At 40.5% G+C, this 25257-nt stretch overlaps 1 protein-coding gene across 2 annotated transcripts in view; it reads left to right on the top strand.

The window, feature by feature from the left end:
* The window catches only part of TBL1X (transducin beta like 1 X-linked), a 251647-nt gene that overhangs the window by 79407 nt on the left and 146983 nt on the right, over positions 1 to 25257 (top strand). For both annotated transcript variants that reach the window (XM_075263652.1, XM_075263651.1), the window contains one exon: positions 4498 to 4578. The gene's annotated coding sequence lies outside the window, so the exon portion shown is untranslated. The remainder of the gene's footprint in view (positions 1 to 4497; positions 4579 to 25257) is intronic.

Raw genomic sequence — 25257 nt, 5'->3', positions numbered from 1 at the left:
CGTTGGAGTCTCTTTAGAGACCAGGGCAGAATCCTCTTAAAATCTGCAGAGAGAAAAGTCCTACTTCTCTCTGATGGTTTCCATATAAAACCGTCAGAAACCAGGTGGAATCCTGGCAGACCCCATTATAGTCTATGGGGTTTATGGGTTTCCACTGGTATTTTAAGCCAACAGGGTCTCCGTTTGCAGGTCCCCATGTGGACCCTAACGGCCGAGACCGGGACCCAAGTGTGAACTTAGTGTGGCAGAGGTTTCTAACATGCCGGGCTTACACATATAGGCTTAGTGCCTTATATCCATTTGTGTGTTGCCATTGCCATTTTAAATTTATAATAAACTAGCAGAATGACCCAGCTTTGCATGGGTATATTTCATTATTTGTTTGTGTAGTGGCCCCATAAGAATAGGTTGTTTGCTATGGAAACCTGGTGTAAAGTTGTGTGCATGTGAAGACTGAAGAACGTGCGAGTTTCCATTGGTCCTTAAGCGTCATGCGATCATGTGTATCTCAGTTTGGATATCAGTAAACAAAAAAAACCTGTGAACAGTTGTTATGGAAACCTGGAGTAATGTAAAGTATTATGTGTATGTGACCTTGTGTAACAGTGTTATCCAAAGCGCCCTGCCCCTTTTAAGCTGACCTACAACAGTGAAGAAAAATGGCTGGGTTGTTATGGAAACCTGGAGTAAAGCTGTGTGCATGTGGAGACTAAGTACCTGCGAGCTTTTATTGGCTGATAAGGGACATGTGACCATGTGTATGGCAGTTAGGAAGACTTGCAGGCTTGTATTGGCTAATGCAGGTCATTATTTGTTAATACTGTAACTCAGGAACGGTACGTTCTAGAGAGCTGAGACCTGGTCTAAAACTTTCCCGAACACCTGATGTACCTGTGTGCCAAATTTGTTGAGGGTCAGTCTAGTCATTTGGTCGCACATAGAGAACAGACAGACGGACAGAAACTTCTTTTTGTATATATAAGAGATATAATATATTCATTATTAAGACTGTAAATCCTTAATTGACTCTCCGCCAGGTATATAGTGTCGTCTGGTCACATATCTATACCAATCACCAACTTGTCAAGTTATGGATACATTTATAGGACTAACAATAGAGGGACAGTACAACAAACAGTGCTAAGATGCAACAGAATTCTTATTTCAAGGAACGTGCAAGTATTCAGTAAATATAAGACTCCTGATTTAGAAATCTTTCCCCAAAATGTAATGAAATGTAAGAGTTTTGTAATAAATGGTTATTAGAGTGGTTTTTGTGAATTAAACTACTGATGATGTATACCATTGACGTACCCCAATGATCACATGAATAAAAAAAAAAAATTTGTAAGTGTTATAGGACACAGTCCTGCTAATTTCTGCCTGTTCTTTGTACTCATAATCTATGTCCCATACGTTGGCTCACACCAACCTGAATTTTACGTCACAATTATTTTGCAATTTGACACATTTTGCTGAATTTAAGCCACATTTTGTTTTCCAGTAAAGCCACCCCTTTTCCCATGAAGCCCCACCCACTTGTTAAAACCTAAAAAAAAACAAAAAAAAAAAAACCTCACACTTGATCTAGAGGCTCCACATTTTGACTCATTTTACGCCAGGATTGAGTTGTAACCACAAGAGTACATCTGCCGAAAACTAATGAGCTACATAACATGAAAAATGGCCATGTGACAGCTGTTTTTTTTTTTTTTTTTTTTTTTATGACTGCAATAAAAACAATACAAACATATGAACTTATTCACATCACCATCTTTTTGATGGACCTTGTGAATGATCAGGCAAAAAAATAGGACTTGTTCTATCCACATGTTTTTGCCACATTGAAGGATCAATCAGTAGACTCGTCCATGGGAGATCCATGAGAATGGGTGACATATGGATTCACAATGACTGTGACAAAGCATCAAGGTCATGTGAATAAGGACTTACCGTATATACTCGAGTATAAGCCAAATTTTTCAGCACAGTTTTTGTGCTGAAAAAGCCCCCCTCGGCTTATACTCAAGTCAGCACAATTTTTTTTTTTTTTTTTTATTAGGAGGGGGGGGGGGTCTATGACCAGCCGCAATATTAGTGTATAGAATCTCCCATAACATAGTGGAAAAAAAGAAGCTTTAAAAAAATAAATAAATAAAAGTTCTAAATCCCTCCTTTCCCTAGAATACATACAAAAGAAAATGACTGTGAACTACATACACATTAGGTCTCCCTGTCTGACAGTGCCCGGTCTACTGAATATAGGGTATCTGCAGTGCTCCTCTTCTGTCGGGAAGGGGTTAATAGGAGCATTGCAGATCCCCTATATTCAGCCAGGCTGAATTCCACATGGAGAAGAAAAAAAAACAAACAGTCCTCAAGCTCAGGGAAGGGGCAGACAGACAACCAAAACACCCCCTCTCCTTTCCCAGCACCAGCAACTACTGCACCCAAAAACTCCGACCATTTTAATTTTTGAAATTTTCCAGTAGCTGCTGCATTCCCCCCCTTCCCCCCCCCCCCCTCGGCTTATACTCGAGTCAATAAGTTTTCCCAGTTTTTTGTGGTAAAATTAGGGGCCTCGGCTTATATTCGGGTTGACTTATACTCGAGTATATACGGTATACCTTTAATACCACCTCCAGAGAATATACTAGAGCTCCTCGGATGGTTACGCCTTTGTCTTTTCTTTGCTCAGTGCCTGAACACTAGGTGTTTGGGACATGGTGGGACAAGCACCACGTTTGGGGATTTTGATGGTGTGAATGTTCTGAACTGTTGCATTGGGATCTGTGACAGAATTAGTTCAAGGCCATAAATAGAATGAAGTAGTTAATCTCAACTAAAGCAGGAAAAGAACTTTAGGACTAAAATGTAGAGTATATACGGTATTTTTCTTTTAGATATAATTCTCCAAGAGCGCGGTTCAGACCCACAATGATTCATTGCTTCTTGAACAAATATTAACTGTATTGGCTGAAGACTGAAATATGGAAATAAAGGTTACATTAGGACAGCTAAGAAGGAATGGAGGAAGATTGTGTGATTCATTCTATTCTTATTATCCACTTCCTATCACTGCCAGGTTGTACATGTCACAAACTCCAGTGAATTGAATACAATTGAGCAAAGCTTATTTATCACAAATTTATGCAACCTACCCCTTATCTCACATCCTCTGTTGCACAAGTTAGCAAGATCAGTAATCTAGTTGGTGATAAGAGAAGTAAGTTTGTGCAGAATATGTATTAATATAGAAAACAAGATAAAATTATCAACATGACAACATGTAACGTACAAAGCGGATGTTCTCCAATCCAATGGAGAAAACCACATAGGAAAAATGGCCGTCCTGTTTAGATGGATTCTCCATAACTGTATCAATATCTTTGTAACTGTATAAGGCTAATGCCTACATAGCTGGACTTCTAGAGATTTGCGTCATGTGTAGGGTTGAGCGATCGTGTTCGGAAAAGATTGGATTCCAATCGGCGATCGAGAAAATTTCACGATCGCGATCGGAATTCCAAACACAATCTTTTTAGGTGGGATCGAGATTGGTACTATTTCCCACAATGTTTTGCTTAGTCTTCACATTGAGTATACGCTCCGCTCTGTGAAGGCTCCACTGCGGTTCCATAGGAATGAATGGAAGCCTTAACCCCCTGCACGCTGGCTGCGTCCATTCATTCTAATGGGTGACTAAACTAACATCTCTAGTAGCTACTTACCTCCAGAGATGGCTGCTCCGGTGCCCGGTGTTCTCCTTCTTCTTCGCCTCACTTGCCACTCCACGCTGCTCTTCTCGCCTCACTGCCCTTCCCGCCTCGCTGCCCCTGCCTCCCAGGTTAGTGTTTAAAGAGCTAGGAAGGTGGGGCTTGTGGCCCACACTCTCCTAATCTGGGAGGCAGGGGGCAGCAAGGCGAGAAGAGCAGCGTGGAGCGGCAGCGAAGCGAAGAAGAACACCGGGCACTGGAGCAGCCATCTCTGCAGGTAAGTGGACACCAGGGGGGACTAAGCAGCCAGAGGATTAAAAAAAAATCCTCTGGCTACTTAGTGATTCCCTACACAGCGTGGATTCTAACAATTAAAGCGTTCAATTGTTAGATTCCATGCTGTATAGTGAATAGGATTGCTTTTAAAATCCGATCTCCGATTAATTAAAAAAATCCCATTGACTTGCATTGGGATTGGAATTGGGATCGAGATCGGGTTCGAATGAAAAATGATCGGAAATAAGATTTTAAAATCGATCCTGAAAAGTCAAGATTGGCTCAACCCTACTCATGGGACCTGCAGTCTGCCTTGAGATGGATAGAGCAGTGATTTTCACAGTGAAAGTCATTATAGCAGTGAAACGGCCTGATAACAGCAAAGAGAGTCATTTGTCTCTCAGAACTTATCTTACAAAGTTTCTTAGGATCAACTCTACTATGAATTTATGCGACATTTGTGGAAATGACAATACCTCTGTAAAACTTTACCTTTGCTTTGTAGGTGCCATCTGTTTGAAAGCTGGCTGTGGTAAAGGATCCAAAAAATATAAGAAAACGTGGATTGGCACCCTGTATCCTCAGTGTGAGTAGAAGATTTTCTGTTTCTATCGATACTCATGAATGCTTTGCTGAACTGAATGTTTCATCTGGTGACATCAGAGAATGTTTTATATGATGATACCGTCAGATAACACTAGAGAACCCCAATAAATTAATAGGATTTCTGTACGTTAAGATTTTTTGACCAATTTACTAAAAGAGTTCAAAAAGGCCTGGTGTACGTTATAATGGTGTACGTTATAGTTACTAGACTTCAATAGAAGGGTGAAGGTTGTTGATCTAGGGATTTATTGTGGTTGCCATACTTGAAGTCAGGTAGCCTCCTTTTTCCTTATGGTGAGGACTCACCACGTTACCATGTTTTTATACAGTGCCTAGCTAAAAATTGGTGGGCCCCAGTTATCTTGCACATACCGTGCCTGGGGCATATTGTCCTGGATAAACAGCACCACCACTGCATAGTGCACATAGTCCATGATGAGGGGTATGCTTACCACCAAGATTGGGATTATACCAGTGACCAAACATGCTGTGATATTGTCCCCATGACCGCATGTATTATTAATGATAAAGCGGCATACAGTAAAATGGCTATATAGAATTCAATGGATCTCTAAGTCCCCGTTTCCACTTCCTTCTCTGCAGACAAAAGCTTCTTTCTTGGACGTGAGCAGTATTTTTTCTTTATGCTTTGTAAACAAGATATAATACTCTATACACAAAGCACATCAAATGCAGTAAAGGACCTGCTGACAGGTTCCCTTCAAACAGAGACTGTACTGACAACCAGGATCTGTGATGTGTTGTATAAAGGAGAGCACGTATATATACATTATCTGCTTTTATGTACTACCTTTGTGTATAGACGTTGTTGTTCAATTTTGATGGTATTTTAAAATGAGCATGTTCTTAAAGGGAAAGCGTCATACATAGAAGATCACTCTGGTGTGTACTTTGTAGGCTTATTTACCAATAATTGGAGTGACCATTTGCTTAAAGGGATTTTCCAATGAAAATAACCATATTTACATTTGTAGATAATTAAAAGTTAAACAAATATAGGTAATGAGGTAGGTAAGTAGGATATAATCTGGCGCCACTAATGCAGGGCTTAGTCTGGGAGCCCAATGGGTCAGCTGCAGCTCTTACCCGGACCCCGATCTACAGAGTAGGTGGTGGTGATATATACGAAATTGAGGGAAAAAAATGGGAAATGGTAGAGTGTTACTGAGGGTAAAAACTGGATGTCAGAGAAAGAGCGTACAATAAAATTACGTTAATTGGTTCCACTGATAGTGTAAGAGGCAATGGACAGTGTCGAAACGTGTTGCCTTTTAGTCTGTGGAACCAATAAGCGTAATTTTATTGTACACTCTTTCTCTGGCATCCAGTTTTTACCTTCAGTAGCGCCGTTTTTTTCCTCAATTAAAAATTTTGCTGTATTTTAAAGATTTCCTCTAGTCATCTTAGCACTGACAATCTTTTACCAATCGATACGACCATGAACGCAAGAACCAGGTTATCTTCTCCTGCTCATAGTGTCCACAATAAGGAAATTATGGCTGGGATTGTGACAATTCCCAGACCATAAAAAGTTCCTGCATTCATGGTCATATCAATTGGCAAGTAATTGTAATAATAATAATAATAATAATTAATACATTTTATTTATATATCGCCAACATACTCCGCAGCGCTGTACAATTTGTAGGGTTCAAATACAGACAGAAAAATACAAGGGGCCACACGGTGGCTCAGTGGTTAGCACTGCAGCCTTGCAGTGCTGGAGTCCTGGTGTTCAAATCCCGCCAAGGGCATAAAACCATCTGCAAGGAGTTTGTATGGTCTCCCCGTGTTTGCATGGATTTCCATCCCATATTCCAAAAAAAAGACATACTGGCAGGGAAAAATGTACATTGTGAGCCTATGCGGGGTTCACAATCTACATTAAAAAAAAAAAAAAAAAAGAAAAATACATTACAAAGAAAGTCATTTCACACAATGGGACTGAGGGCCCTGCTCGCAAGATCTTACAATCTATGAGGTAGAGGGGGTGACACAAGAGGTAGCAGGGGCGGCATTGCTTATGCAGAGGTCAGACACTTTTGTAATAGAGATTACTGTCATTACACAAACATAAAACTTTATGAGCCGTTGACAGTCGTGTCCTGTAACATGTGGATGGAGCTTGGACCTATAAAGTTATCCTGAGATGACATCATATCATGTGGGGTAATGTGGGAGCGGGGACAGAGGAAGGTTAAATTTTGGGGATTCTAATTATATTATGGAAGGGTTTACGTTAGAAATTGTGATAGGCCTGTCTGAAAAGATATGTCTTTAATTTGCGCTTGAAGCTGTAGAAATTGGGAGTTAATCTGATTGTCCGGGGTAGAGCATTCTAGAGAAGTGGTGCAGCTCGGGAGAAGTCTTGTATACGAGCGTGGGAGGTTCTGATAATAGAGGATGTAAGTGTTAGGTCATTGAGTGAACGGAGAGCACGGGTTGGGCGGTAGACAGAGATGAGGGAGGAAAAGTAGGGAAGTGCAGGATCATGGAGAGCCTTGTGGATGAGAGTGATAAGTTCATATTGTATTCTGTAATGAACAGGCAGTCAATGTAGTGACTGGCACAGACCGGAGGCATCGCTGTAGCGTCTAGCCTGATAGATGAGCCTGGCCGCTGCATTCAGAATAGATTGTAGAGGGGAGAGTTTAGTGAGGGGAAGACCGATTAGTAAGGAGTTACAGTAGTCAAGGCGAGAATGAATCAGAGAGACAATAAGTGTCTTTAGTGTATCTCTGGTAAGGAAAGGGCGTATTCTAGAGATGTTTTTGAGGTGGAGGTGACATGAACGTGCGAGTGATTCAATATGAGGGGTGAAGGAAAGGTCTGCGTCAAACATGATCAAGACCAAAGACTGTCACCACTAAGTTGGTTAGAGAAAATCTGTAAAAAGTGTAATCACTTACATTTGCAAAAAGTTTTACTTCTGGTTGTCTACAAACGCAAGTGGTTATGTTCATGGACAAGCCCTTTAAATGCCATGTTAGATATACTCTGAGCGGTGTCAGAGGGTTTTCTGCTTTCGATCACACTTAGAATACAGGAGCGGTCACGGATTTCAGTAGTGTGATGTAAGTATGACATATATTATCATTTTGACTGGATTTCCCCAACTGTCAAGCTAATATATATACTGTATATCTTACAGTCATATAATTATCTGCTTCTTGGAAATCTGGATGATAACCAGTGTGACCACAACTCCGGCAGGGGATTTCACACCATCACCCACCCAAACAAACAAAACTGAGGTGTTAAAGGGGATTTTCAGGCAAAATTTTTGAATGATATAACAGTGGTCCTACCCGGTAGACAGAGATGTTTGCTTGCATTTTGATACTCTGGGTTTTAGCAATGCCATAGCTATTATCAGTCAATCTGCAGGGCTGCTGGGTGTCAGACCCCCAACAGATGACCTACCATAAGGATAGGTTATCAGAAACTCTTACCTGATCGCCCGCTGATCTGCTTATCCTACTCTAAACCGTGAGGTCTTACACTAGGTGTACAGTTTTTCATCACGGTTTTTGCCGCCATTTTTACCAGGGTTTTTTTGCAATTTTTTTCTGCTCCGGCAGAATTTATGTTCCCTTAAAAAAATGCAGACATTTTTGATGCAGTTTTTGCCAAAACTGCATCGAAAAAATGCATCAAAAACCGTGTCAAAACCCCCCATTGATTTGAATGGGTTTTTCAAGGCGGAACCCGCCTGAAGATAAGACATGTCGCATTTTTCCCTCTTGCTGAGGAAAGCAGCTAGATTTTAAAAAACTGCTACTGACTCCCATTAGAATGAATGGGAGTTTTTTTTTAAGGCAGATTCTGCCTCAAAATCAGCCTGCAAAAAACTTTGTGTGAACATACCCTTAGGCTAAGGACCCATGGGAAGTCCCGCAGCGGCAAAAGCCACGGTGGCAACGTATCGCGGTTCTTCCCAAGGAGCTTTAAACAGAAAGTTCGCTGAGTTTTCCTCTGCTGAGTTTTTGTTACAATTATATCTATGGGGAAACTGCTGACATTTCTGTAGATATAACTGACTTGCTGTAATTTCCAAAACAGCATTGGTTTTGGAAATCGTGGCTTGTCCGTGCCGCGGTTTTTACCACAAAGTGGGCATGGGATTGGCAAGAATCCCATCCACTTTGCAGTTACTATAAAATTCTGCGATTTTTCCTGCGCGGTTTCTGACCTGTGGGGCCCTGACCTTACAGTTTAGCTCCTATTTATTCGAAACCAGGACACAACGCAGTATGTGGAGCCCCTTTAAGCTAATATTCTAAATACCTAAATATTACAGCCACCATACTATGTATGGTGCAGTGCTATGTAAGTAGTGAAGAGGCGGCAGTACTCACCTGAACACTGTGGTCTTTGCAAAAACTGAAAAGAAGAAACATTCAGAACTAGCGCAAAGGTCCACTAAAGAAGACCTTTCATGTCCTCTACGGTAGAGAACATACCGACAGCTGAATGAGAGCTGAATTCAGTGCACCATCAGCCTTGCTATGATATATACTCCATACCTAGGAAGACATGAAAGGTCTCCTTTAAGAGCAGCTTCACAAACATCACTTATCAGAAGAACATCATTGCAGTTTTTGATGAAGTTTTTGAGTCAAAGAGAGAAGTAGCAGTAACTTAACTAAACATAGGAGTGGATGCAAAGGAAAAAGATGTCTTACTTCATACTCTCTACATTTTTGGCTCCTCGCTTATCTATAAGACTGCATCAATATCTGCTACAAAAACTGTATGTGTGATTCTAGCTTTAAGGAATATGAGCAGGTCTTGAAATAAGTAATGTTGCTGCTTGTCCTTGTCATATTTCTCAGTTCAGCCTCAATATACATTACCCCAGTAACAATAGTAACACAGGCCGCTACGCCCGCTCTAACAATAATGTAGGTGACATCTCTTTGCAGTTGGATGCGGCATATGAGTTTGTGACATTTCAGCATTAGAATACAAATTGGGCCGTGTTGTTTGGAAACTCTAACAATGACTCAGAAAACCTTGGAAAGTAGAAAGTCAAACAATCTGGATGTGCGCTTCATTCTTTAATTCCTTTTATAACCATTAACATTTTGAGCCTGACCTCCCGATCTTTTGTGATTTTATTTCACAGTACAAAGCCAGGAAAATCAGGATACTCATGTTGGAAGGGAATCTGGCATTGACAACATGTAGCGAGTTCCATAGAAATAAAATGTGACAAATTGTTGGATTTACTGGTTACTGAAATTCCAATCCCGGAATTTCTAAATGATTTAAGACTGTTCTACTAAGTGTACAGAGAGATAATACTGTACTATATACACACTAAGGCCTGGTTCACATCTATGTTCAGTCTTCTATTCGGGGGTCCGCTTGGAGACCCCCTAAATGGAATACCGAACGCATAGACAAGCAGTGAGCAATGAAAGCACACAGACCGCATAGACTGTAATGGGATCCGTCATGCGGAGAGAAAAGTACTTCATGAACTATTTTCCTCTCCGCATGAATTGTGCAGACACCACACGGACCCCATTATAGTCTATGGGGTCTGTGTGCTTTCAGTGCTCATCGCTTGTCAATGCGTTCGGTATTCCATTCAGGGTGTCCCCAAGCGGACTCCCCGAACGGAATACTGAATGCAGATGTGAACCAAGCCTAAGGGTTAGTTATTTTTGGCATGTGTAGAAGCTGAATTTTTGGGGTATAGGGCAGTTCTAATCACAATGGGGCACCTGCGTCATAGGGGCCACTATAAGAACACATCCCCACTGGCAGTCTGAATGCATAGTCTTGGAAACATGCTAAGGAATGCTAATTTACCATGTAAATAAATATATATATATAATTTATGTTATGTCATGACATAAGGGTAATATCATAACATAGAGGTGAATGTGATATCCAGACTGGTTCGATGGTTAGAATTTTGCATAAGAATTTAAAGCTATGCATTCTTTTATTCTACGGTTTCCATTAAATGTAATAGACATACAATTCCCAGGATTATCATAGCGCAAGTGTTAATGGGCTTATCCAAGATTAGATATTGATGACCTCAGGGGCCACACGGTGGCTCAGTGGTTAGCACTGCCTGCAGCCTTGCAGCACTGGAGTCCTTTGTTCAAATAATGCCAAGGAGATTGTCTGTTCTCTCTGAGTTTGTGTTGATTTATTCCCATACTCCAAAGACATATTGATAAGGAAACATCTAGATTCTGAGCCCTATATGGGACTCATAATCTACATTTATTTAAAAAAAAAAAAAAAAAAAAAAAGATATGGATGACCTCTTTAAGATACATCTCCAATATCAGATTGGTGGGGCTTCAATACCCAACTTCCAATCAGTTCCTGTGGCTCCTGGATTTGCACAGTGTGTGGAGCGGGAAGCCGACAACTCTGTACACTGTATAGTGATTGTGCTTGGTTCTGCCATTCAGATCCCACTTGCCATGGCACAGCCACTGCACAGTTTACTGATTTTAGTTTTTGCTTTATTTGGGAAACAGCACCATTGTTGTCAGTGGGCTGTTACAGGTAATGCAGGTCATTCTTTGAGTAAGTTTACTTTTGCACAATGGTATTTGCAATAGTTTATTGCACCAGCATTTATAAAATATTATAAGTAGCCATCAGTACACCATGCACCGAGCAGGATAACAAAAGTCCATGAACAAGTCTTATCACATGTGAATTTTATTTTGAGAATCTCAAATAACTAAAAGACGTCTTCAAAGTAAAGATTTATGACACCAGTTATCTCCTGTGTTATCACTGCATAGTGTGTATAAGTTCAAAGGCATCTTTTTTGGACTCTGACTTGATTTTCCAGAAAAGCACAAAGAAACATCCGCCCAGATCCCGATCATGTGACGGCTGTATCTTCATCCTTTCCTGGAAAGTCAAGCTGGAGTCCAAAAAAACTGCTATTGAACCTAGTCACACTATGTACAGATAGGACAGCAAATAACTACGTGCATAAATCTTCACTTCTAGAAAGACATATGTTGGACATTTATGTCTCACAAATGCACGTAGAGTGGAAAACCAAAACTAGGAGTGTGGCCAAAATGTGAAAGACGTGCAAGTCTTTCCATTGGCTTCCCACTGCTTATGTTCTAGGGCTGATTTTGGCTTATGCCAAATACTAGCCAAGTGTGAATGAAGCCAGAACTGAAAGGAAGCCTCTATATTACATATGCAACACCCAGACCTTCCACTATTCATCTACATGTCTATGGGGCTTCTACTCTGGGCATATAAAGGGACTAGTATTATGTTCATGTATAAGATGCCCAAAGCTGAGAGCTTCAGGATCACTATTTTAGTGTCAGAGGCGATAGGACAGCACTATTAGTTACTTGGCTAAGGTGTAGGCTATCCTATAGAGAAAATAAATGCTGAAGTTTATCTCCATGTTTTAAAGACTACACAAGCTTTAGACATCTCGGCCACATACATCATCGCAAGCCTGATTTATTGTAACATTTGGTGCATATGAATGAGACTATGAATATCTCTGTGATTCTAAATAATTCTGGTATATGGCAGAAATGTATATTCAGACTATTTCTTACTGTCATCAGATTTCAGAGCATTCATACATCTGCCATGTGTTGCATTATCATATGTCAGTACTTGACTAAGCACAGCAAGGAAGCATTAAGGGACTGTAGCTGAATGTGCGAGAAGCTGCAAAAAAATATTTAGTTTCTTTTCTGTCTTACCAAGAAAAGGGAAGAGACTTAAAGATAGAAGGAACAGTTTCAATTCATTGCTGTGCCAGAATCTGTTCCTGTTTTTGGTTTGAAAGGTAAAAACCACATAGTCAAAGTAAGGGCAGTGGTTCCTATGAAGGCAGAATAATGAACGGCCACCACTCGCCGGGTCTGGTGGGTCTGTATGTAATATAGGTCTGGGGTAGTTGGGCCTTGAAAAAAAGAGTCAATAGACTGTATTCAGTTTCTCCAGTAACCGCTCAAAACTTGTAACTTCACTAACTAATCTCATGACCATCATTAAAGAAGGCATCTCTACAAGTATGTATCTGCCAGTCGCTACAATCTCCATATTGAATGAGATGGAGGGGATATCTCATAACAAGAACCCTTTTCCTTTACCCCTTTTAGCACATATGGACGTTATAGAGGGATTTCCAGCTCAGACTCCACCTCTGTCCCATGTGGAGGTTGTAGTTCTATTACATGTGGCTACAACTTTGGTAGAACCATTGTGCCCATGCTTTACATGGGTGGCCATCCAATTAATAGCCAGCACTATGCTGGAAAGGAAGGGTATGGGTAAAATGGTTATGGGTAAACACCAGTGGTGTAACGATCGTGGTCTCAGGGAGTGCAACCGTGACCGGGCCTGGAAGGGTACGGGGCCCATAGCCAGCTGGAAATGGCCAGGGCCCCAACCACAGAGGTCGGGGAAAGCCGTGTTTCCCGACTGCTATACATATTGTTAATGGAAAGAGGCTTAACTGGCCCTGTGTGGGGGCCACTGGTGATACATAATACTATGTAGGACCACTGTGAGCATATAATACTGCTTGGGGCCACTGTGGAGCATATAATACTCTGTGGTGCCACAGTGGAACACTTAATACTGTTTGGGGGCCACTATGGAGCATGTAATACTGTGTGTGGGCCACTGTGTAGCAAGTAATACTGGAGGGGGCCTCTGTGGAGCACATATTACTGTTTGGGGGCCTCTGTGGAGCACATAATTCTGTTTGAGGGCCACTGTGGAGCACATAATACTGTTTGGGGGCCACTATGGAACACATAATATTGTGTGGGGACCACTATGGAGCACATAATACTGTTTGGGGGCCACTATGGAGCACGTAATATTGTGTGGAGGCCACTATGGAGCAGGTAATACTGCCTGGGGTCCACTGTGGAGCACATAATCTGTCCCAGTATTTTTTACATGCCAGGTGCTGTGCTGATCACTCATCATATTCTTGATAACTGCAGTTGTGGGTACTACAGCTGTACCCCTTTCAAGTATCTGAGATATCACTTCACACCCATAACGGGGCTGGAAGAGTACGGGGCCCATAGCCAGCTGGAAATGGCCAGGGCCCCAACCACAGAGGTTGGGGAAAGCCGTGTTTCCCAACTGCTATACTGCTATACATATTGTTAATGGAAAGGGGCTTACCTGGCCCTGTGTGGGGGCCACTGGTTTGGTTGTTTGAAAAACTGTTGACTTTCTGCTTCAATTATACCTACATGGAACAATCCGGCATTTCCATAAGTATAATTGACATGCTGCGATTTCCATAAATGCAACAGTTTTGGAAATCGAAGCATTTCTGTGTGTATTTTTCTGCAATGTGTGGATGGCATTCGCTGGAATCCCTTCCACTTTGCATGGACTGTAAAACATTGTGTTTACCCCACGTGGGGCTTTAACTTTAAGTTAAAAACTAATGCTTGGTCCTCCAATCTGAATTTCAGATTCAACTCAAAGCTCCATCACTTTCGAAATTTTATAATATAGAGTTATCTTTATACATATGTGATGTTTATAAGTCTGTGATTGTTTCTAAAGTATGTTTCAGAACATGAAAAATCTAATACATTCTTGAAACCAGGATAGGTATAAATGGTATTCCCATCTCTAGAACATACAGTGTGTATCACAAGTGGCCTATTTCCGTTTATAGATGGCTGTATTTGCTCAGACTGTACAGTTAAACTGTATGAAATATTTGCAAAATTTGCTAAAACTTATTTAGTATTTTCGTGGCCGGTGTACTTACTGTGCATATTCATGACTTTGTCTGCGGATTGCAGTTTGATTGAAAGAATAATCATTTTATCTTAGCAGTGGGATTGAAACAGAAAATACTAAATTAGAAAGAAAATAACATTCGGTTCTCCTGGTGAGGATAAGCGTAAATCCTCAGTCTAACATTCTGTATATCCGAGTTTTTTTCTTCACTAAAGCTGTCAAATAAAACCAATAGAATGAGATATAATTTAAAATGGTTTATCCTCTATAACTTTAATGTGTTTTCCACAAGGAAATATAATTGAACTTTACACTTTGCAGAATATACTTTTGTATTCTCCATAATATAAATGAAATTAGAGTTGTTTATTGGCAAAGTTTTGTTTTTGTTTTTTGTTTTTGGGGGGGAGGGGGGTGGGTTGAACATAGGTAGAATAACCTGTACTCTACTGTACTGTGTTATTGTGCTATTTATTGTTGCAAAGTTTAATATAGCTATTAATGAGATAAATAGACAATTGAAGCTAACTTTTACATGACTTTGTCAATGGCCATCCAAGGCTTTTGTTGTGAGATATCAAATTAAACTTCGCTAGTAGAGATGAGCGAACACTGTTCGGATCATCTCTATTCGCTAGATCTTCACTTTTTAATTTCTAGAATTTAAACATATCCAATATTTGGTGACGTTCCATTTCTCAACATATATTTATATTGTTTGGTACTCCGTTTTACTGATCCCTAGTTCCACAGGTATAAAAATGGAATGAAGTAATAAAACATGGCTGCCTACAACCTCCACTACGGTTTCTCTGCTTGTACCTTTCTCCTGCGGGTCCTCGCAGCTTCAACACTTACATCACATCTAGAGATGGGAAAACATTGTGCAACTTGTTTCATGAAGATCTGCAAGGTGCACGGCGAGTTTAGTTTTGGTCCAAACCAATAGTGTGTTTTATTCTCTTCAGAATACAAAGTATATTAATTAGAGGTCCAGAAAAATACTAGACAGCTATACTGGGTTCCTGGGTTCCCTCGCAGCATTTGGTGTTTTTTCCCCAGGTATCTTCTCATCTTTTACGACCTCCTGGGTTACATCAGAGGTCCAGGGTAACTGTTGTGGTCTGTGGTCAGATTGGATGCAATGAATATTGTACTCTAGGGCCTGTGGAGATTCTATATAACAATGATTCCTTGAGGCCAATCCTCGTAAATGTTGTGTTTTGGAAAATTTGTTATGTACCGATTTGCTCATCTCTAGTAAAACCTGCAACAATAGTTGACAGGCGTTTCAAAGGAGATACCAGAAAACACAATATCAACTCACAGCATACTGTAATGGACTTTATGGTGAGTACCGTCATACCTTGAGGGTAAGTTCACATGGGGTTTTTTGAGGTCAGGATTTTGAGGCAGATACGGCCTCAAAATCCTGACCAAAAAGACGGCTCCTATTGAAATCAGTGGGAGACGGTCAGTTCTTTTTTCCGGGAGCTGGTTTGTTCTGGCTCCCGGAAATATAAGCAAGGCGCTCATTTTTCAAGCCAATTCACCTCGCGATTTGGCCTGAAGACACTCCCTCCTCCTGAATAGGCCCATTCATTGGGCCTAATCTGGAGCGGAGTGCGGGACTGGATGATGGTGAAGCGCAGGACTGGAACTTGATTCAGCCTCAGGTTCCGGTCCACAAAAACCTGTGTGAACTTACCCTTAGATAGTCCAATAGTTGCACCATTCCCTTGAAAAAGTCATTTTTAGAAATTTGTAAATGTGACTCAAGTGCAATGGAGCACGCCAGAGCCTCTGGATTTCAAACCTTTGCCCCGCTGCACTTGAGCGTCATTTCCATATTTCTTATATGGTCTTTTCAAGGAAATGTTACATGTCCTGCACCATCTAAAGTATCATGGTGCTCCTCATAATGTTTCTTGTAATGAACTGTGACTGGTTTGATATTGAGTTTCTAGGTGACAGACTCCTTTTAAAACCAGCCGGGCAGGTCTTTTTATGCTGTAGGTTTTAGTCCGCCATGTGGATGAGATTTATTTAACTTCTATTTCTACTATAGATCACAATGGATTGGCTGCTTCATAAGGTTGAACCATCAGGAAACTCGTATTTCGTTTAATAAATCACTCTCAGATTCCACCACCGAGATCCACCGCTAAGCCCTGACTAGTACCCAACTATCCTGGTATAGGATCTGTCTGTGCCCAGTAAAGCAACCCACTAATGGAGCTCTACATATGGCACAGATAGGGAAGATGGTTTTCAATAATCAGTTATGTGTATATGACGTATTGGGGAAAAATAAACATGAATTAAATAATTCCAGTAAAAAATGAACAGTATCAAAATCCATAATGTACACTTTTTGGCCATCATTAAGAGAGATCTAAAAAAAACTACCATAAATAAGACGTCTTTGTGAACAATTACTATGAATATTTCCGAGATCAGATCACTGAAGAAATACTCGTTCCCAGCAGACGGCTGCATGACACGTGGTTGTGATGAAAGAAGAGTTTCTTATTTGCTAGTAAACAGCACATAAACACATAAAATATGACCGGCAAATGTGCAAGTACATAACAGTCTATGTCAGTCACCCCATGGGAAAACTGAGCCTGAGTACAAACGGCATAGGCAAGCAACATCACAAGAGGGTTTTTTTCTTCTTATACTCCTTGCCTTAGGGATATGCTGTAGAGGCTTATTAATAGAATTGCTACACTGCATTACTCTTGGTGGAAGAGACAAGAGCCAGTTATTCTATTAACTCATTCACTATGAAAAAGTCTGGAAATCAAAGGAAATACTAATCTTGAGTCTGAATCAGATTGCTGGCTCCAATACATTACTGACCCTATTTACATATATTTCTGGTTTTATAGCCATCAATAAGATAAATCATTTGTATTATGCACAATGTCATAGAGGAAACTAAGATAAGATTACCAAATATATGACATTACAATGACAAAGTTTATAAAAACTGGTCTAAGGACAGAAAATAATATACGATAATAATTATATGACTATTACTCATCCGTTCATTGTCCCATTGCCCATTGTCACCACTTCAGTGGTCATGTACAGCACATTCTTCATGTACAGATGTGTCAACCTTTACCTTATCTTGAGTTTGGTTCATAACTCGAATTTCTCAAAATATTGCAACATGCAAATTAAATCTTTGACAGGTTGAAATCCACAACACATCCGTTGGGTGGCTATATATAAGTACACTGTCTACCAATAAGTATTAGGACACCCATGCAAATGAAGATATCCGTGGTCACACCTTGGTCCCATTGCATGATAAACTTAGAATACCCTTTTTAAATTAAATACATGAAGGAATAGCCTTAAGAAAGGCTATTCTTCTCTTACCTTAATTATTCTGATCCGCGCCGTCGTTCATGAGAAATATCTTCTTTCTTCTTTATGTAAATACGTTTTGTCGCATCATTTGGAGTTGTCCCCTGTGCAGCTTGAAAAACTCCAGCAATGCCTCTGTCTTCTTCTCTGCCTCCATCTCTTCTCTCACGCTCTCATCGTGTCTTCGTCCAAAAGCGCTGACTGCGCATGTCCGTTGGCCATTTTCCTGTTGCTTCTCCTGTTCGGCCACAGGAAAATGGCCGACGGACATGCGCAGTCAGTGCTTTTGGATGAAGACATGATGGAAGAGCTACAGAAGAGGTGGAGGTGGAGAAGAAGACAGAGGCATTGGTGGAGAGATTTCAAGCAGCACAGGGGACGCCCCCAGTGCTGCGAAAAAACTAATTTACATAAAGAAGAAAGAAGATATTTCTCAGGAACGGCGGTGCGGATCAGAATAATAAAGATAAGAGATGAATAGTCTTTCTTAAGGCTATTCCTACATGTATTTAGTTTAAAAGGAATATTCTAGTGATAGAATCCCTTTAATTCCCCTATTAAAATCTTTTTTTTTTTTATGCTTCCACAATGGAGGCCTTCATCTATTTCTGTTTTCAAGAACCACTTTTTTTTTTAATAAGCAGAAATACATATTGGAGAATCAAATCTCCTCTCTCAGCCACGAGAGAAGGGATCAAATTTAGTAAATGAGACTATTAAACAGAAGGGAATATATACAGGAAGGAAAATCTCCCTCCTGTAAGAAAAAGAACTACAAAAACGTGAAATAATAATTATTAAAAACACAAATTGTTTTTACAGTTTTGATTGCAGGAACGATAAGGAAAGGTATTTTTTGGGGTTGGTTTGCCGAATAAAATTCCAACCCTGCTAAGTTCAACTGAGATCTAAAAAACGTGGCAGAACCGAGAATGTGTAATGAATTTGTTATGAGAATTAACTAGCCTCTAAAATGATCTGCAACCCAAGATGAGAGAGGTCAGACCGTGGAGTGGAATATGAATATGGCACTTCTCCGTCAATTCCGTATTCTTCATTCAGAAGTGTACACATGGCGAGATGTAGAACTATAAATGGGCTCACTATATCACATTCGCAGTGATTTGCATCTCGGTATTAATGAGTTCTTTAGTGTCTGCATTAATCATCATTTTGAGGTTTCAACAACAATTTCACGCAAGGCAGAGCATGTTATTTGCAGCGACGATATATCTGTTTCACTGACCCAATAAAAGCAGATGTGCACACTCTGTTTGCATAAAATCCCCCACATTAAATCGAGATAATGTCTGAAGCCATCAAAAGATATTTTCGGAAAAATTTTCTGATGCCGCTGTTGCTCGGAGAAGATGAATTCTCAAGCCTTAAAGTCTGTCGACACAGCGGTCGCTCGGTCCTGTAACTGTGAAAGTGATTTTCACACATGAAAATTACACTGTTTCCTAAGTGTAGGCCCAATCTATATGAGTGTGCTAGAAGACGGTTACGTACTGCGACAAGAACTAAACCATTCTGATAGCAGAATTCCTTCTAGACAAAATTGTTTGTCGCAATATATTAGATGTGTGTTCTTCGACTAAATCGCATTTAGGATGTTCTATGTTACATAAGTGCGCTAAGATAACTTTACAGCTCTTGTTTCATTCTTTGAAAGATTTCATTCTCAAGCTACTTTGTAAAACAGAAGAACAGGCAAAATAGACTAACTGCATAAAATAGACTAAACCATTAAGTCTACAGTGTATCACAAACATGTGCCGCTATACATCTGTCTGTAGGGTGAGTTAGGTATGACAAATACCTAACTATGGAGCCCATCTTCACATTGTCATTAATGGTTTTGGCACAGTCTGTCAAATGTTCTGAAATTCATATTTTTACTAAACAGATGCATCTGACATATAAAAGGTTTTGGATCCATGCTTATGTACCTTTTTAATCTTTGAAGTACTGTGTGAACACGGCTCTAGTTCTGTGATTGTATTTGCACCACACCCGTATTCTGCCCTTGTTTGCCTCTGTTCATGAAGTGTTAATTCGTGTGATTGACAGCCTGCCTTCCTGTCAACTCCAGGGGCGGGTTCTTCCTCCCTATTTAGTCTTGACTCTCATTCACACCAATGCTTGATATTGCCTTGTGCGTACTTGCTCCTTACTGTCACTATCTTTGTTTGCATTCTAATCCTTGACCTCTGGCTTTCCCTATGGACTATTCTTTGGACTCCGATTTGGCACTGCATCGCTCGACTGTTACTGACCCCTGGCTAGCTGACCTCTCTTTGTTGTTGTCCGTCTTGTCTGCGTTTTGTGTATCACATATCCAGGAAGGGACTGTCTTCGTGGTTGCCGCCTATTACGTAGGATAGGGCATGACAATAGGAAGGGTCAGTTGGGGGCTTCAGCTTAGGGTTCACTGTCTCTTGTGTCCTGTCCCAAGGTCCATCAGCTACTGGGGAATTGATGTCCTAGCAATTCCCTGGCAGTTAAACTGCCCATACATATAAAAGTCAACTGAAATAATCAATTTTGACCATGAAATGTCCTTACTGTACATATAACGGCTTAAAGGGGTTTTCCGGGATAAAATACTTATTAACCCCTAAACTAAACCCCCTCCCCCTGCCTAACTTCTAATTTACTTGTATTAAAAAGGTGTGTAATTACCCATATACCGGCCCAGGGACACTTTTTGATAATTTGTTGACATTTTGTTTCATCGCTTCTGAAACAGTACGTCACCAGTAATCTTCCCCCAACCGCATCAATACTTTACTTAAGTGCTTTCCTGACTGGGAACGGAACAGTTCCTCCCCTCTTCCCGTTCCTCTCTACAAGCACTTGCGCAGTGTGGAGGTGGCTGTGAAACATATACAGTAGAAATAGCAATCCATCTCTACAGCGCAGGCCTCACGGGTACTTCCGGTCTGTGCACAGCGACTTCAGCGCACAGTGAAGGAGAAAGGAGGAGCCATCTCCCAGAGCAGAAGATAGGTAAGTATGATGTGATGGAGGTGGGGAGTTGTCTTAGTAGTGTGCAGTATAGTTTAGCTAGAGAGAAGGGGCGGACGCTAGTAGTGGATGGTATAGCTTAGCAAGGGAGACAGGGAGGGAGGTGTAACAGAGTGAGAGAGGAGGGGCAGTGACAGGGAGGTAGTGTGGGAGGTAGACAGGAAACTACATAGCAGGAAGCTAACACCAAGTAAACAAATGCAGAAGATATCAGAAGCTTCCACAGACACCCAGAAATTACTCAAAACACTGCTAAAAGTATATGGGTATATTTTAACCCATTAATAGCACTAACAGACCTTTGGAAAAAAAATTTGTCCAGAAAACCCCTTTAAGTAATTGCTACATCTCTTCAAGATTTGCCTTAGCCCACATAGACCTGGGTCTAAACAAGCTGTGGCACCCACAGATTCCTAAGATGGTGACTGTGTCCCTTAACATTAAGACACAGAAAGCTATAATCGCAGGTGCAGATACAAGACGTCTATAGCTTCTCTATACATCCCACATCTGCGCCTGCGCTGGACTACTGCACATAAGAGAATCCATTGTGGAAAGTTTATGGACACATGAGCCCGCTTGCACCAATATAAACTTTGCAATGATGTAGCTGCTGTTTCCTATGCCATTACATATCATTGAAATGTATGCAGAAAGCAGACCACCCATTTATCCACTGGCATCCTAATAAGTATTACGAGCCTTATAATTATTAATGTTGAGTGTTATGAAAGTGAGTATTAGAATACACTGTATCATTTGACATTCCAGACATACAATGCGCTAAGCTTTCCAGAGATACCATGATCCTATTATGAAAAAACATAAAACTTAATTTTTTTGTAAAGCTCCTTATTCCTTCTTAAGTACCTCATCTTCTGCTTATCTTGTGTATTACTGCCATGAATGAATAGCTTTAGACAAAACAGATGTGGAGCAGCACAAAAACAAGGTTTTACTTGTCTATCTACAGGAATGAATATGTAAGCGTCCATTTACAATGATACATACTTCTGATTTTGAATACATTTAGTTACTCCCATTTAAATCCTCGTATTTTATGTGAAGAGCACGATCCGGATAAAGGCGATTTTACCTGACATGTCATGAGTTCGGAGAACTTCCAGAAACATTCATACACCTATTAGTGGATGACAGGAGCTTCTCTATGGAAGAGCTGTATTCTTGTAAAGCATACATAAGTGATAATTTAATGGTTTGCTTCATGTTTGCATGTGCTCCTATTGATCTTGTATTGACTGACTTACTGGTATCAGGTAGCTCAGAGCATGAAGTAGAAACCAGTCAATAGACTATTGATTTGCCTGGAGTCACAAAGCCCTGGCCATGACTCATTCATGTTAATCCCATTGGTGAGCTGTGTTCATTATCGCTGCCAGTGTCCAACCATGTGAATCCATTGTGCCATACATGTGCATCCTGGTTCTTCTGCTTCGGTGGGTCCTTTCAAATCAAATCAAATCAAATTGGCTTTATTGGCACGTCCAAATAGATATTTGGCATTGCCAAAGGTAGTACAGTGTTGGGGGGGGGGGGGAGTTGGAGTCGAGGGGGAGAGTATGCTGGGGGGAGGTGATTTGGGGTATAACAGTCCGTGGAGTCTCATCTTTTTCTTAGTTGGTGACAGCTGTATGGGGGGGGGGGTGATTTGGGGTGTAACAGTCCATGGAGTCCCATCTTCCTCTTAGTTAGTGGCCGCTATATGGGGAGGTGCGTTGGGGTGGGTGGTTTGGGGTATAACAGTCCATGGGGTCTCTTTCTAGAGTTCCGCTGAAGCTGGGGATTGGCCTCGGCAGTTATATGACCAATCAGCAGCCTCAGGAAGAGAACACATAATAGGTAATCACAGGTAGTTACATTCATTCCCTTCATTGATTGGCCTCATTATTCACATAAACGCTGAGGCCATTCAGCATCTTCAGCAGAACTCCGGAAAAGACCCAGGACAGCAGAAAAGTCGGGACACATGGGAGGACACCAGAGCATCAGGGACAGGGCAGTATACAATTTTATTTTTTTCACTGCCCCCAGTTGATTTAATTGTTAAAAGTATTGTCCATTTTTGCCTGGACAACCCCTTTAAGGCGCTATGATATTGATTATTAGGGCCTCTTCACTACTTACCAAGCACAGCACATAACATTGTATAGTGGCTGCGCTTGGTATTGAAACTCAGCAACTCATTTGAGCTCCAGCATGGTCATATGACCAATGGACGTGATGTCACTGCTTGAGGAGAGAAAATGGAGCTCAATATCATAATCCCGGACAACTATTTTATTTATTACTTTTCAGAAGGTTGGTGCTGATAAGTCGCTCAGGAGTTGTTATTTTGTTATTTCGATATTTTATTTTCCTAAAGATTATTAGGATCAGTTTAATTTTTTATTTCTCATGTAAAGTAGACCAGAACTGTCAGCTAATCATAGTCTATTAAATACTGTCCACGGGTAGCAATATTTTGGCGGCATATGGAGATATAATATGCGGATACATTACTCTAGCTTTTGGCACCCTTACTTCATTTTCGGATTATCGCAGTAGGCTATGGGTCATTGCTTCACTACTGGTTTCTCACTTAAAGGAATGAAGTAAAAAGATTTTTACAGATTGTTTTACTAGAAACTTCTCATCTACTGAACTTGAATTTTCACTCGGGCAAGACTATATTTGCCTGCGATTCTGTACCAGGTGTACGTTGCTTATGAGTTTAAGGGATTTTATTAATTTTTTTGAGTCTTTATTAGATTTATGTTTCAAAGAATCCTATATAGATGACTAACTACATTCTTTCCTGTCAACGTGCAAGAAAATATCCAGCCGGCTTACCCGCTACACCCTTTAAATCAACATTATTCAATTGTTGTCTATAGAAAAACTCCGATTCATGTTTCATTATGTTAACATAAAATAACTGCAGGGTAAAGACGTGCGATCCAGTATCCAAAGTGACCCAGCTGTTGTCTGCAAAGAAATACAATTGTAGACAGATGTAAAGGGGAATTGGTTGAGATACCTGTCATGCTCGAAGAATCAATGAGTTCCCCCATGGAGAAAATATTACTCATCACTCATGACTACCGATGTTGGCAGGCCTACCATTACTGCTATAATGTGTCAGTAGCATATGGATCTTATACAATGATGTTAACCTGGCTGGAAGGCATTGGTTGATATACTTGCTAATTCAATAATACTTTACATAACATTTGAGTAAGCTATGTCATGATATGTTAGTCGGCAAGGCCTACGTTTTTGAAAAAAAAAATTTCTTTAGACAACCTTCTTCACTCACGTTACATAATACTGTAAAAAAAAATTGGCTCCTCCAATATCGAATAAATCATTGTTCTTTCCCTATGAAATATATTGCCTATTCTGTATACATACAGTAAGTGTATTATTTTATGATGGAATAAAGTCATGGCTCTTACCTGCGAATATTCTTTAAGAGAATATATCATCCATTTTTACTATTTAAAGGGATTCTATCATTAGAATCCCGTTTTTAACTAAGCCCACGTCGGAATAGCGTTAAGAAAGGCTATTCTTCCCCTACCTTTAGAATTCTTCTCCGCGCTACCGTTCAGTAGATATCCCAGTTTTCATCGTTATGCTAATGAGTCTCCAGACAGCACAGGCTCAAACAGCATTGGGGGCGTGCCCTATGCTGCTGGAAAACTCTCCAGCGACACCTTCCATCTTCTTCTCCAAGTCTGCCAAGTCTCCTCCAAAAGGAAGATGGCCGTATAGTTTATTTTTACCTCTGACTATCTTTCTCACACTTTTACAATCACAGCAGGTCATAGCATCATAGCATGCTATTATGAAACTCTAGTCTCCTTCCTATTCTACTTAGATCTACACTATTATTCCCAATATGGATTTAGTCTTGGAACCTATAAAAACTCAAGGTTGTACCTATTTAGTGGAGAATTTTGACCTGGAAGCAATCGATGATCCGTTCAGGCTGTAATAAACTAGTCAATCTTAGTGCAACCTGAATTTACAATACACTACAATATGTCTACAATACACTTATTGGCTATAAGGTAGCATTGGTCTCTAGTTGGAGATTAAATGCACTCAAGCTCATATACGAGGGGAACATTGGCGTCACCATTGGCGTCATCACTTACATACCATTCTGTTGACCTTCTTTATGGGCTTTTGACTTCCTTTAATCCTAATACTGGATTATCATTGGATAACAATGTTTGTGATTATTACATATTTATACATGTACATGATCATTGTATTCTGTCACTCTACAAAGGTAGGATTTGCACGTCCAGAGCTCTTTACTGTTTGCATTCCAGATACTGTGCAAAATCCTGAATCTCACCCCTTAAAAATAACTTCAGGTGCGCTGTTTAGCAAACAACAATCCTCCCACTTTGTTCAATTTCTGTGTGCCCCAACCTTTGTCTTCAATTACAGTTTCAATCGACTTCCCACA

The sequence above is a fragment of the Leptodactylus fuscus genome, chromosome 2 (assembly GCF_031893055.1).
Source record: "Leptodactylus fuscus isolate aLepFus1 chromosome 2, aLepFus1.hap2, whole genome shotgun sequence".
NCBI lineage: Eukaryota > Metazoa > Chordata > Amphibia > Anura > Leptodactylidae > Leptodactylus > Leptodactylus fuscus.
Note: the sequence above shows the minus strand (reverse complement) of the source record. Positions and strands in the feature narration are given on the sequence as shown.